The sequence below is a fragment of the Carcharhinus amblyrhynchos genome, chromosome 10 (assembly GCF_965287045.1).
Source record: "Carcharhinus amblyrhynchos chromosome 10, sCarAmb.v2.hapA, whole genome shotgun sequence".
In the NCBI taxonomy this organism is placed as follows: Eukaryota; Metazoa; Chordata; class Chondrichthyes; order Carcharhiniformes; family Carcharhinidae; genus Carcharhinus; species Carcharhinus amblyrhynchos.
This window is the reverse complement of record NC_137333.1, coordinates 83437052-83450170: the sequence shown is the minus strand read 5'-3', so window position 1 is coordinate 83450170 and position 13119 is coordinate 83437052.

Below are 13119 nucleotides of genomic sequence, written 5' to 3'. Positions count from 1 at the left end.
AATACAGTAATGAAGCTACATGAAAATTCCCTAGTTGTCACACTCGCGCACCTGCCCAGGTACACTGAGGCAAGTTCACTGCACCTAACCAGCATGTCCTTCAGACTGTAGGAGGAAACCAGGGTGCCCGGAGGAAACCCACATGGGAGAATGTGCAGACTCCACACAGACAGTGACCCAAACTGGGAATCGAACCTGCGTCTCTGGCGCTGTGAGGCAGCGGTTCTAACCACTGTGCCACTGCTTTACCCTTCGTGTCACTGTGCAAATGTCACACTTAAAGGAACATGGCTTTCAACAGCTCCTTGCACTAATGTGTGCTCCTTGCACACAGCTTTTGGCACTAATCTAGCGCACAGCAACTGTCCATCCAGCCATTCGTTCCCCTGAGGAATCAGAGTTGCCATAGCAACACTTCTAAAAGGAGTTTGGAGTCCTGAATCGTGATAGTAAAGGCTCTAATTAGCATAAAGCAAGTTAAAATCCCAAATGGTGGGGTCATGGCAGATAAGTAACATTGGCAATTTTAACAGATTACCCATCCACTTTCACCTGGGAGTGGTAGGGTTAACATTGTCCTCTGTTTGAAAGTCAAACGTGGAATTAAGTTTTTAATCTCCTCAATGGAGGGACAAGTCAGCTCATGAAATGCTAAACTTAGGCCAGTTAGCCTAATGTACATTGTTGGAAAAATGTTAGAATCTAGTATGATTAAAAAAGGTAAACATAGTTTTACTAAAGGGAAATCCTGTTTGACAAATTTATTTGGATTTTTTTATGGATGTAACTAATGGGATAGATAAAGGGGAACCAATAGATGTAGTGTATCTGGATTTTCAAAAGACATTTCATAAATTGCCACACCAAAGGTTAAGAGGCAAGATAAGGGCTCATAGAGTTGGGGGTAATATTTTAGCATGGACAGATGATTGGCTAATGGATGGAAAACAGAGAATAGACACATAAATGGGGACTTTTTTCAAATTGGCAGGCAGTAAATAGTAGTGTGCTGCAAAGACCAGTGCTGGGATCTCAGTTTTTTTACAATCCATGTAAGATCTGTGCATTCCCTCTGTGTCTAATCAAGCATAAATATTTCTTTAGCTTTTTTCCACTTAATGGTGATAAGAGTTCTATTAATATATATGAATGATTTTCTATAGCCTGTTTTGAAATATTCAATCTTATTCAAGGGTCATAATTAATGAACATACTTGATTTCAATGTATTGATCCATTGGGATGAAGAAGGGTCACTCGAGTAGCCCTCTCCTTGGCCTAGGTTGCCCATTACCAATTTAGATTGACGCTCCCACTGTAGTACTGAGGGAGTGCTACACTGCAGATGCTGCCATGTTTCAGATGGTCCGTTAAACTGACATCCCACTTGCCCTCTCAGGTTCACAGAAACATAGAAACATAGAAACCTTGCAGTGTAAAAGGAGTCATCATGTGAAGATGGGGATCTTACAGAGACATATAAGGTAATGAAGGGGATGGATAGGGTTGAGGTAGAGAGATTCTTCCTGCTTAGAAAGGATAGCAGGACTAGAGGGCAGCCTCAAGATCGGGGGGGGCAGTTTAGATTGGAGTTGAGGAGGAACTTCTTCACTCAAAGGGTGGTGAATCTCCATTAAAGTGGTGGAGGCTACCTCGCTAAATATATTTAAGTCACGGGTAGATAGGTTTTTGATAGACAGGGGAATTAAGGGTTATGTGGAGAAAGTGGGAAAGTGGAACTGATCCACTTCAGATCAGTCATGATCTTATTGAATGGCGGGGCAGGCTCGAAGGGCTAGATGGCCTACTCCTGCTCCTATTTCTTATGTTCTTATGTAATGACTTAGGAGAAGAGGCAAAAGGTGGGATTTTCCATCTGTGCTTGCCCAAAACTGGAAAATTCCACCCAAGGTCAATGGACCTTTGCATAGTCCATTTCCATGGCAGGTGGGATGGGAAAATTCCTCCAAAAGAGTAATCCATCTAAGTTTGCTGATGATACCAGGTAGGTGGAAATGTGCAATGTGGGGAGGACACAGAGGAAGCCTGTAAAGAGAGACAGACAAGAGATATAGGTAAATGGACAACAAATGGCAGATGGAAGGAATATAATGAAGGGAAGATTGAAGTTTGGTTGTAAGCATAGAAAAGCAGAGTTTTTAAAAGGTGTGAAACTTTTAAGTGTTGATAGTCAAAGAGATTTGGGTGTGGTCATACAAGGAACGCAGAAAATGGCGTAGCAAGCAATTGGGAAAACAAATGCCATGTTGGCCTTTATTGCAAGGGGATTTGAGCACAAAAATGAAGAAGTCTTGCCACAATTGGATAGGGTTTTGATGACGACACAGCCAGAATTCTCCAGTCTTGTACATCCTGCCACCACTGCCAGTGAGAACAGAGAATTAGCATTCAGCCAAATCTCCATTCACTCCGGCAGAACTGGAGAACCCACAGCCACGGGAGTGGTTGGAGAATTCCAGCACACATCTGGAATACTGTGTGCTTTTGGTCTCTACATTTTAGAAAAGATTTATTTGCATTAGAGGCAGTGCAGTGAATGTTTCACTAAGTTTGTCCCAGAGATGAGGGAGTTGCCCTATGTTGAGACGTTGAGTAAATTGAACTTTTTTCTCCGGAGTTGAGAAGAATGAGAGGTGATTTCATTGATACCTACAGGGGACAGGATAGGGCAGGTAATTAGAGATTGTTTCCATAGGTTGGAGAATCTGAAACATAGAGACACAGTCTCAGGATAAGGGGCTGATCATTTAGGGCTGAGATGTGGAGAAATTTCTTAACATAAGAACATAAGAACATAAGAAATAGGAGCAGGAGTAGGCCAACTAGCCCTTCGAGCCTGCCCCGCCATTCAATAAGATCATGGCTGATCTGTCGTGGCTCAGTTCCACATTCTCGCCCTCTCCCCATAACCCTTAATCCCCTCTCTTATCAAAAACCCATCAACCCACGTCTTAAAAATATTTAGCGAGGCAGCCTCCACCACTTCAACGGGCAGAGAATTCCAGAGATTCACCACCCTTTGAGTGAAGAAGTTCCTCCTCAATTCTGTTCTAAACCGCCCCCCCTTTATCTTGAGGCTGTGCCCCCTAGTCCTACTATCCTTTCTGAGCGGGAAGAGTCTCTCCACCTCTATCCTATCCATCCCATTCATCATCTTATACGTCTCAATGAGATCTCCCCTCATTCTTCTAAACTCTAACGAGTACAAGCCTAATTTATTCAGCCTCTCCTCATAGCTCAACCCCCTCAACTCCGGCATCAGCCTAGTAAACCTCCTCTGCACTCCCTCCAAGGCCAAAATATCCTTGCGTAAGTACGGCGCCCAAAACTGCACACAGTACTCCAGCTGCGGCCTCACCAATGCCCTATACAGCCGCAGCAAGACCTCCCTACTTTTATATTCAATCCCCCTCGCGATGAAGGCTAGCATCCCATTCGCCTTCCTGACCACCTGCTGCACCTGCAAGCTGGGTTTTTGCGACTCACGCACAAGGACCCCGAGGTCCCTCTGCACCGTCGCCTGCTGCAGTTTTTCTCCACGTAAGTAATAATCCTTCCTACCATTATTCCTACCAAAGTGGACCACCTCGCACTTGCCAACGTTAAATTCCATTTGCCATTTCCTGGCCCATTCGCCCAGCCTATCTAGATCCTTCTGTAGACTCTCCCCAGGGTTGTAAATCTTCAGAATCCTTCACTTAGAGGATTGTGGATACTCCATTGTTGGATATATTTAAGGTTAGGATAGACAGATTTTTGGTTTTTCAGGGAATTAAAGGGTATGGGGAATGGACAAGGAAATGGATCTGAAACACAATATCAGCCATGGTTATATTGAATGGTGAAGCAGATCTGATGGGCCATGTGGTCTACTCCTGTTCCTGTTTCTCATGTTTCTATTGTCCCTGAAGACTGTACATACTGGATACAAGATGAATGACTATGGAGAGCCTGAATGGTCTGAGGGAACATTGGCTGGCATGAGGTGGGTGGGGTGTGAGGGGATGTAGACTCGTTACGTGCAGAAATGACCCTTCGGGCCATCGAGTCTGCACCAATAATAACTGCTATGAAAGCTGCATTAGTTAGAGTCATTGAATCATAGAATCCCTGCAGTATAGAAGGAGGCCACTCAGCCCATCAAGGATATACTGACAATCCCACCCAGGCCTGGTTCCCACAACCTTCATTTATCCTACTAACCCCTTGACACTAAGGGACAATTTAACATGGCCAATCAACCTAACCTGCACATCTTTGGACCGGATGTAAACCCCACTGGAGAGAACCACTCCTGGCAGGGGTGGGGGGAGACCATTGTGGGCCTGGAGAATAGCGCCCCAGACCCGCTAATCATATGGAAATATCTATTTCCATATGGTAGTCAGCTTTTCACCAATTTCTGGTGCGAAGCTGATGAGACTGTGAAGCTCACCTTGGGAGACATATGGAGGCTGTGATGCCCAGAGTGAATTCCATGAAAGGGCTCCAGTTGCTATCTCCAGACCCGCTGCGCGACTCAAGCAACACAGTGGGCCGGGAGAGTCACCCCCACCATCTTTTTTTTTAAATTGCAATTAATGAATTGGCCAGGTGACCAGAGACCATGTTGCGACTTGTCGAAGTGCTTGGGCAATGAGACTTATCAATTCTCCGCTGAGCCAAGTTAACACGCTGCTGTTATATTAAAACAGAATATAAGTAGCAGGAATCCAATTGAAAGGTCAACCCCATCAATTTATCTTAAAGAATGCTGTTGAAGTTAGAAACCTTTTCTAAACTATTTTACGATCGGGCTGTCTTCCACTAAAATGCCCAAATTTAGAGCCTGCCCCTATTCTCGTAAGCACGAGAACTATCGATAAAACTGCACTTTGGGAAATAAATACCTTTAATACATTTGTTTCTGTGTGGAGTTAAGCATATCAATCTTTATATTGGTTCAGCACATAAATTGCATCCCATCTTCCCACATTAAAGCTGAGCTCAGCTCCCAAGGGCAGCTTTGAAGTACTCACTCTATTAACTTTGTCCCTTTGTGCACATTTTTTTTCACTCTTTGAATCACTTTTCAAGCTTCATTTGTGATTTTATTTTGCTTCTGCTCTTGGCTGGTGAAAAGAAGTCAAGTGTGTCAGCTGGTTCTCTTCAGTTTGTTTGTGCTCTGCCTGTCTCCCTTTCTTTTATAATTTGTGTGTGTGCAAGTTAGAGGATTTTGTTGACATCATTATTCTCTAATCGCAATTTCCAAAAATGGCTACAGTGAGTGTTCCAGCGTGTATAATCTTGGCACACGGCAGATAAAAACAAGTGGCCCAGCCAACTCATTTAAAGAGATACCCGCCCTGAAACGCAATGCCATTTTAACCTTAACATAAATTCTAGGCTTCATCCATTGGCGACCACACTTGGATTGGGGGAATACTGTCTAATTTAAATATTCCAAGTTGGACTTTGTCCTTCTAAGGATCCATCTGGGGCAGCACAGTGGCACAGTGGTTAGCACTGCTGCCTCACAGCAACAGGGACCCGGCTTGGCTCACTGTCTGTGTGGAGTTTGCACATTCTCCCCGTGTCTGAGTGGCTTTCCTCCTGGTGCTCCGATTTCCTCCCACACTCCAAGGATGTGCGTTCAGGTGGATTGGCCATGCTAAATTGTCCCTTAATGTCAAAGAGACTGGCTAGGATAAATACATGGGGTTATGGGGATAGGGCCAGGGTGGGATTGTGGTCTGTGCAGACTCAATGGGCCAAATGGCTTCCTTCTGCATTGAAAGATTCTATGATTCTATCTGGGCAATTGTCTGCCTGTTATGATCAACAATTACACCATAAGAGGAATTGAGAATCCCCCCCCCCACACCTCACACCTGTTGCCTCCCTGGCCCGTCTTATAAGGAGGATGCGGAATAAAGAAAACATGTAACATTTTGATGGCCTCAGCCACAATACTGACCTAGACCCCAAGGTGAGCTCCACATCACTCAGCAGGGGGTTGGTATGCCTGACATTGCCTCTTTCATTAGGCAAGAAACAATGTAACAGCTCTGAGTCACACTGCTCAGACACAGCGCTTTGTACAAACTGCACCATGATTAATAGGTATGTGAAGGCTCCTGTCCAAACAAGGGCCCACATAAACTAATGGACATTGCCAGGATCATACACATCAAAGTCCTAGCTATAAATCTACATCCCTACCATTATACCCACGCATTTCTTCCAGCAGCAGCAGTGGTGAATGGTTGTTTTTCAAAGTAGAGGGAAGCATACAGTAGTTTCCCTTCAAAGCCGTGATAGAATCCCTACAGTGCAGAAGGAGGCCATTTGGCCCATCACTACTGACAAAATTCCCACCCGGGCCATATTCCTGAAACCCACGTATTTACCCCACTAATCCCCCCGACACTAAGGAGCAATAAAGCGTGGCCAATCCACCTAACCTGCACATCTTTGGGGTATGGGAGGAATCCAGAGCATCCAGAGGAAACCCACACAGATCACCCACTCTTTTTGATATTGATCTTCGATGTGCAGTGCATAATTTCGAAATAGGAAACGGATACAAAACTCAGGAAGATAGTAAATGGTGAGGACGAGAATATGAGATTTCAGCTGGACACAGACTGGTGAAATGGACTGACATGCAGATAAAATTTAATACAGGAGAATGAGAAGTGACTAGTTTCAGGAAGAACAAGGGGAGGCAACCTAAGTTCACTGGTGCAACTTTAAAGGGGTGGGGTGCAAAAACAATGAAATGTAAGCATAACGTAAGGTGTAAGTATAAAAGTCATTGAAGGTGTCAGAGCAAGCCAAAAGAACTGTTAAAAAGTAATGTAGAATCCTTTGCTTTGTAGAGAGGTTGGATTGAAAAAGAAGCTACCTTTATAAAACTTTGGTTAGGCCCCAGCTGGAACATTATGGCCAATCTGGGCAGCACACATGAGGAAGGATTTCAATGCCTCAGAGATGGTGCAGAGCAGATTGACTAGAATGGTGCCAGGGTTGCAGCAGTCCATTTATGTGAAGAGTCTATCAAATCTGAGGCAGTTTACGTAGAGCGGAGAATGTTAAACGGAGATTTGTTAGAAATGTTCAAAATCATGGAGCGGTATGATAGAGTAAATGAGGGGAAACTGCTGCCAGTGGCAGATGGGCACAGTGGGGACATACTTAATGTTGTTGGCATAATAATTAGAGGCAACTGACAATTTTAAAATTGCAGGTCCCTTTAAATGTAAACCAGGTCTTGATTTGATCTAATTTATTATTGTTGCATCTATTAGTATACAGTGAAAAGTATTGCTTCTTGCGCAATATACAGACAAACGTACCTTCATTGAGAAGGAAAGGAAAGAGTGCAGAGTGTAATATTACAGTTATATCTAGGGTGTAAAGAAAGAACAACTTAATATAAGGTAGGCCCATTCAAAAGTCTGTTGGCAGCAGGAAGAAGATGTTTTTGGATCAGTTGGCATGTGACCTTGGGCTTTTATATCTTTTTCCTGATAGAAGAAGGTGAAATAGAGTATGTCCAGGGTGCATGAGGTCCTTGTTATACTGGTTGCTTTTCCGAAGCAGTGGGAAGTGTAGACTGAGTCAATAGATGGGAAGCTGGTTTATGTTTTAGACTGGGCTATATTCACAAATCTTTGTAGTTTCATGTAGTCTTGGAGAAACTGAGAGGTGGTGCTCACTGAAGCTTGTACTGGGGTTTTTATGGAACATAGATCATAGAACATTACAGCGCAGTACAGGACCTTCGGCCCTCGATGTTGTGCCAACCTGTGAAACCAACCTAAAGCCCATCTAACATATACTATTCCAATATCATCCATATGTTTATCCAATGACCATTTAAATGCCCTTAATGTTGGCGAGTCCACCACTGTTGCAGGCAGGGCTTTTCATGTCCTTCTCTGAGAAAAGAACCTACCTCTGACATCTGCTCTATATCTATTACCCTTCAGTTTAAAACTATGCCCCCTCGTGCTAGCCATCTCCATCAAAGGAAAAAGGTTCTCACTGTCCATCCTATCTAATCCTCTAATCATCTTATATGCTTCTATTAAGTCACCTCTTAACCATCTTCTCTCTAACGAAAACAGCCTCAAGTCCCTCAGCCTTTCCTCATAAGACCTTCCCACCATACCAGGCAACATCCTGGTAAATCTTCTCTGCACCCTTTCCAAAGCTTCTACATCCTTCCTATGATGCGTCAACCAGAACTGTACGCAATACTCCAAGTATGGCTGCATCAGAGTTTAATACAGCTGCAACATGACCTCGTGACTCCGAAACTCAATCCCCCTACCAATAAAAGCTAACACACCGTATGCCTTCTTAACAACCCTATCAACCTGAGTGCCAACTTTCTGGGATCTATGTACATGGACACCGAGATCTCTCTGCTCATCCACACTACTAAGTATCTTACCATTAGTAAGTACTCTGTATTCCTGTTACTCCTTCCAAGGTGAATCACTTCACACTTTTCCACATTAAACTCCATTTGCAACCTCTCAGCCCAGCTCTGCAGCTTATCTATGTCCCTCTGTAACCTGCAACATCCTTCCGCACTGTCCACAACTCCACTGACTTTAGTGTCATCTGCAAATTTACTAACCCATCCTTCTATGCGCTCATCCAGGTCATTTATAAAAATGACAAACAGCAGTGGCCCCAAAACAGATCCTTGTGGTACACCACTGGTAACTGAACTCCAGGATAAACATTTCCCATCAACCGCAACCCTCTGTCTTCTTCCAGCTAGCTAATTTCTGATCCAAACCGCTAAATCACCCTCAATCCCATGCCTCCGCATCTTCTGCAATAGCTTACCATGGGGAACCTTATCAAATGCTTTGCTGAAATCCATATACACCACATCAGCTGTTTCACCCTCATCCATCTCTTTGGTCACCTTTTCAAAGAACTCCATAAGGTTTGTGAGGCATGAACTACCCTTCACAAAACTGTTGACTATCCCTAATCAAATTATTCCTTTCTAGATGATTGTAAATCCTATCTCTTATGATCCTTTCCAAAACTTTGCCCGCAACAGAAGTAAGGCTCACTGGCCTATAATTACCAAGGTTGTCCCTACTCCCCTTCTTGAATAGTCATAGCTATGGCATAGAGAAAGATCAACTTAATGCAAGGTAAGTCCATTCAAAAGTCTGACTGCAGCAGGGAAGGAGCTGTTTTTGAGTCAGTTGGTGTGTGACCTCAGACTTCTGTATCTTTTTCCCAACGGAAGAAGGTGGACGAGAGAATGTCCAGGATGTTTGGGGTCCTTAATTATGCTGGCTCTTTGCCAAGGCAGTGGGAACTGCAGACAGAGTCAATGGATGGGAGATTGGTTTGTGTGATGGATTGGGCTACATTCACAACCTTTTGCAGTTCCTTGCAATCTTGGGCAGAGCAGGAGCAAGAGTTCCACACATTCAGTGCCCTCTGCGACAAGTAGTTCCTCCTCACCTCAGTTTTAAATCTACCACCTCTCAACCTATACCTGTGACCTCTTGTTCTAGATTGCCCCTGAAGAAGAAACACTTGGTGTACGTTTACTTTATCAGTCCCTTGCCCTGTCCTTTTCAAATAGCCAGCACAAGCATGATGGGGTTGAATAGCCTCCTTTGATATTGTATTATTCTATAGTTTTAGTGCATCAGAAGAGTTGAGGGTATTATTCCTGCTGCTTTCATGTGAAGGTTTGAAAACCCATTTAAATTTGGTAAGTGAGAACTCAGAGGGCTAATTATCACTTTTTTCATAACATTATCACTTATAAATGACAATGATGCAATTCAAAATAATTTATGCATGTCTGTAAACAATGATTTTTCTCATTATTTACAAAAACAAAACTAATCAAGGTGGACTGGGAACTGAACCCGACAGAACCATTTATTTGTGATTATAAATGTACAGTATCTGTGAGATTGTAGACAGTGGTATCTTAACTTGTGTATGTACACAGCGTATTCTTAAACTTATTGAACGTATGTATGTTGCAGTAGCTCCTAGAGTGTCTCTAGCACAAAAAGGGCTTTTTTTCTCTCTGCACCACTGTAATCATTAACAAATTTGACCTCAAAATTCACAGCCATTTTGCTGTCAGTGTAAATGCCCGAATACCCAATTGGAATGTCTATCACTGCCCCATTGGAAAAATTGTAAACATGGGAAGATTCCATGTTTTGACTATTACTGGTTGGCACCTGTGCCACGATGGACATATCTTGGGAACCCAGGAGAGCAGGATTTGTCTAAAGTGTGGCATTGGATAGTCACTTCCTTCTTACCCAACAGCCCCATCCTCCATTGCAGGATTTTAAAATAAAAACTCATTTTTCGGACGTAAGTGGTGCTCGCTAATCGAGCATTTATTATCTATCCTTAATTGCTCTCGAGAAGTTGGGGGAAAGCCACTGTCTTGAACTGCTGCAGTTTGTGTGCTATAGGTACATCCATAGTGCTTTTCCTGTAGCTGGACCAATTTGGAAGGCAATTATGAATCATAGAAACAGAAACTAGGAGCAGGAGTAGACCATTCAGCTGTTCATTCTGCCATTCAGTATACTCATGGCTGAACCTTTATCTCAACACCAAACTCCCATGCTCTTCCTATACCCCTTTAGAGTTTGGAAATATATCTATCTCTTTCTTAAATATATTCAGTAACATGGCCTTCACAGCCTTCTGTAGTAGACAGTCCCACAAGTTCACCAGCCTCTGAGTGAAGTCAATTTCATCATCTCCCCCTGAATGGCTTATCCTAAGACTGTGATACCTTTTTCTAGATCTCCCAATCACATTGCTATGGATTTAGAGTCACATTTAGGCTGGTTTCTTTTTGTGTGGGACACTTATAAACACTTATGGGTGTTTTTTATGATAACTATTATTAAAGAGAAATGTATTTTACACCTGATTTATTAATTGATTAAATTTAAAGTCCCCAGCTGTAGTGGTGGGATTTGAGCTTGTTTCTCCAGAGCATTAGATTGGGCTTTCTGGATTATTAGTTCAGTAACGTTATTACAGTGCTCCTACCCTGCTATGTAAAAAGGCCAACCATGGCATTTCTCCCTGACATGAAGGAGGCACGTTTTAGAACCATGAGAGCTTGCACCCCAAGCACACTCCATAGAAACTCACCAGCCCTGATTTTCCTGGCATGGCCACCCAATGCTCATAAGACCACACCCGAGGCCAATGGGGAACACATTCTGCGAGCCTCGCTTGCCATGATTTCAGAGTGGCCATGCCAATAAAATCAGAGCCGATGTATCCAAGGTCCATCCCAATTTCCAGCCTAATCCTCCTGATAGGATTACAGCACGAGCGGTAAACTGCTAGAAGTACCAATGCAATTCTTTCTCGAACATGTTTCTGATGTTGGTCTCGCATAGAAGAAATCTTCCCTTCATGTGGCTTGCTACCATAAATTGATTGCTAATTTTGGATAGCATTTAGTGATTTCAGCAACTGTAGCTTTGCAACAGTTAAATTCTATTCTGATGCCACGGGAACTTGTACTCGTGCTATTTTGTTCAGCTATTTGGCTATTTATTTTAATGTTGCTATTTTTATTCCAATACCCACTGGTGCATGGTTTTTGAATTTTTATATAACATAGACATTAGAATATAGCCTGAAAAAACCACTTTCTTTTACAAGTTTAAGTAATTCATGTTGAGGGCAGTTTAACATACAATGAATATTTTATTCACATCTAGAAATGAATAACAGTTCTTTCTGTCATTGTTGACATAGTCTCCAATGTGAGAACAATTGCTCCTAATTACCTCATAGAATTTACCAGCAAATGCAGCTCGAACATTGCATTTTGGGGTCAGAAGAATCAGGTGGGAATCAGGGGCTGAGATCCAAGAGCTCTGGTAAAAGGCAGGTTGTCAGAAGCTGTATTTCATTCTCAGTCCCTGCAGCAGCCTTCTTCCATTGTCTTACAACATCATGAGTTAGGCTGGCTGATCTCAGGATAGTCACGATGGAATCTAGAACTGATAATATCACCCTAAATCCATCGCTTTGTGTGGCTGCACCTTGGCCACAGCAGGCACCCCTTTTACCCTTCCTTGCTTTCAATAGCATACAGGACAAGGTTTGAATGTTGTACATGGGGAGCATTCTTGAGCTCCTCCTCAATCTCCTTTGCCTGCAAGGACTTTACTGGGTTTAGGCTCAACCAAACCACTGCAACTGTGGGACCATTTAATGCTGCCTTAAGCATAAATTATGTCTGCATACCGTAGAGCTCATGCAAGCTATGCAAATTCATTTAAATAAGATTACATTTATGCAGCTAATGAGTATTCAGCGTCCTGCGCCACAGAAACAGTAGTGCAATCATAAAATACTAAAACCCCAGGCAAGAGCCATCCATTAAGCAGCACAACATAAGAACATAAGAAATAGGAGCAGGAGTAGGCTGTCTAGCCTGAATAAGCCATTCAATAAGATCATGGCTGATCTGAAGTGGATCAGTTCCACTTACCCGCCTGCTCTTCATAACCTTAATTCCCTTATCAATCAGAAATCTATCTACCTGTGTCTTAGACATATTCAACGAGGTAGCCTCCACTACTTCAATGGGCAGAGAATTCCAGAGATTCACTATGCTCTGAGAGAAGAAGTTCCTCCTCAGCTCTGTTCTAAACTGACCCCCCCTTATTTTGAGGCTGTGCCTTCTACTTCTGGTTTCCTTTCTAAGTGCAAAGAATCTCTCTACCTCTATCCTATCTCGCCCCTTCATTATCTTATATGTCTCAATAAGATCACCCCTCAGCCTTCTAAACTCCAAGAAGTACAGACTCAATCTACTCAATCTCTCCTCATAAGTTAACCCCCTCATCTCTGGTGAACCTTCTCTGTACTCCCTCCAAGGCCAATATATCCTTTTGCAAATAAGGGGACCAAAACTGCACTCAGTACTCTAGTTGCGGCCTCACCAGTGCCCTGTACAATTGCAGCAAGACCTCCCTGCTTTTATATTCTATCCCCCTCGCTATAAAGGCCAACATTCCATTTGCCATCTTGATCATCTGCTGCACCTGCAGTCTGGGTTTTT